This window comes from Colossoma macropomum, unplaced genomic scaffold, assembly GCF_904425465.1.
Source record: "Colossoma macropomum unplaced genomic scaffold, Colossoma_macropomum, whole genome shotgun sequence".
NCBI classification, from domain to species: Eukaryota; Metazoa; Chordata; class Actinopteri; order Characiformes; family Serrasalmidae; genus Colossoma; species Colossoma macropomum.
The window spans coordinates 15,137,008-15,139,401 of NW_023494803.1; the positions used below are offsets into that span (position 1 = coordinate 15,137,008).

A 2,394-nucleotide genomic window follows, 5' to 3' on the forward strand; every position below is an offset into this window, starting at 1 on the left:
ATTAACATGGTCTTTCACTTAATTTTATTTAAATGTCCTCTTTGTTTATAGGTTAAGGCTTAACAAGGTTGTTGAGTGCCATCTTTTAAAGGATTCTGTGGCATGTTCTAAGTCTCTGGTAAGTGCATTTTTATGATCCAGATTTGATATTTAACTATGAGGCTATTTGTTTTGTAAAGCTGCTTTTTATTTATTTATTTTTTTAATGTTCAAATTAGTAATCATTTTTCAGTCTCTAAGATGATCGGAGAAGCCATCATAAAAGCTCTTTGTCCGCACCTGAATGATGATGATGGATTTCTCATCAAGGAGTACATGGTAAGTCAGTATGTGACCTAAGTACATCACCATCATTCTAATTCACTTCTAATTTCTAGGTAAATTCATCTTATTTCATATTTGTGCTCTGTGTGTGTCTTCCAGGCACCTCTGTTCTTATATCAATTGCTAATAACATTTGCTTAATAAAATCAGCCCCCTCCCATCTGTATAGTCAATCGAAATCGAAACGCGGCGTTGGTGTGTTAGTATGTTAGCACCAACCATAGATTGTAGGTGCTAGTGTGAGAAGGGTGAGCTAGAACTATCAATTTTGTAATGTGTATTTTACCATTGAATGGAGTTTTGTGGAGATGGGGGCTGATTTTATTAAGATTCATCATAAAATAAGTATTTTACTGTCTGAGGTGCCTGGAAGTATTTAGAAGAGCTCAAATGAAAAATAAACTGAACTTACTCTTTATGGAGCAAGAGAACAGTGAAGTTTAGTATTAATAACAAGATTTAATTTGTAGGACATTCATGGTGAAGACATATTGAGAGACCAGCACAGCACTGAAATGGACATTTATGTCATCAGAAGAGGGTGGAGCTCTTGGAGCATATGAAGACAGTGACACTGATGGAAACATTATTGTAGGAAACATCAAATCAGTTGCACCAGACTGCAGTAATGCTTGGAGTAATCTGTACTGAATATGGCTCACCACAATGGGCAGAAATGCTGCTATGAATTTGTACATTCCTCATGCCAAAGGATGGTACAAAGTTCTCCCCTAATATTCTTGGTTTGGAGAACAAAATCTTGGGATAGTCAAAGTAGGCTGTCCTTTCTGGAAATATATGGAACTTTTCACACTAGCTTGTCCTTTGCTTGAAAAGCAATGGACTTTTGAACAACGCTTAAGTCACATTCTATACAACATGTCAAGATCCTGGTCATGTTTAAGAACAATTTGTCTTAAAACAGCATGCAGTTAAATTTTAGTCTTTTTTGCTAACAGTGTACAAAGTAGCCTTTTGAACAATTTGAGCTCTATAAATTTTCACCCTAAATTTGCAAAGTCTAACAAGCAAAATAAGGTTGTGCTAACAAGAGGCAGTGCTTTGACAAGAAGGTTGTACTCTGTAGGCACTATTTTTTGGGCATTATTTTGATCATTGATGAGAACTGGATATTGTATAAAGTCGTATAACATTAATACTGTTATTGTGCTGTTCTGTTTTAAATATCTGCTGTTGTAAAGTTGCACTGAAGGTTGGTGTAATTACTGAATGTTACTTCATTGTTTCACAAATTCTGGGCCATTACTTAATTAATTGTGATTAAAGGCACACACATTTAGGTGAATGTGTTTATAATTGCAGTGTTCTGTTTGAAGCTTATTGTTGTATGTAAACTTGCATTTTAGCTTGTGTTGCCTGCAAGTCAAGCAATAATGTATTGATAGCTGTGTACTTATAGAGAAGTATTTAGTCTATTTTTTTACTACTCTGCTTTATTTTGTCTACAGTCTTGTTTTATTACTTAATATTCAGTGTTGTTTTCTATAGTGGTAAAGCAAATGTGTATTTTAATTAATCCTAATATGCATGTGCATTTGATGTACCTAAATAAAGTCACTGTAATTTTTTTTTTTATTGTCATGATAGTCATTCATGTCTTGACCAGGTGTTTAAATAGATGGAACATTAATTAAGTGTAGTTGAAGTTTAATTTGTGAAAATTAACTTTTAAAATTGTACATTAATAAATGGTCTGTGATATAATTAAGCTGTTGTACATAATAAACAATGAGTAACTGTTTGGAAATACGTAAATTTAGTAGTTTTTCTAAAAGGTTATTTAACAATCTACATAATTTAATGAAATAGCATGAGCATGATTAAATTTAGTTGAAATTACACCAAGGAAATTTTACAAAATATAATTAAGCTGACAAAACTTACAAGCAATGAGTAAATGTCATCAGAAAGGCATCAAATTTGAGTTGGTTTAACTAAAAAAAGTTTCTTACAATCTACATAATTTGCTTAAGTAGAAAGAACATGATTCATTTTCGTTAAAGTTACTGAAGTTATTGAAGTAAATCCTGCAAAATATAGTTAAGTTGA

At 32.4% G+C, this 2,394-nt stretch overlaps 1 long non-coding RNA gene across 1 annotated transcript; it reads left to right on the forward strand.

Moving 5' to 3' along the window:
• On the forward strand, window positions 1-2,086 carry LOC118824115. The gene is made up of 3 exons (XR_005008574.1): window positions 1-118; window positions 233-318; window positions 795-2,086. It is a non-coding gene; the product is annotated as an uncharacterized LOC118824115 (long non-coding RNA).
• Window positions 2,087-2,394: the final 308 nt, after the last annotated feature.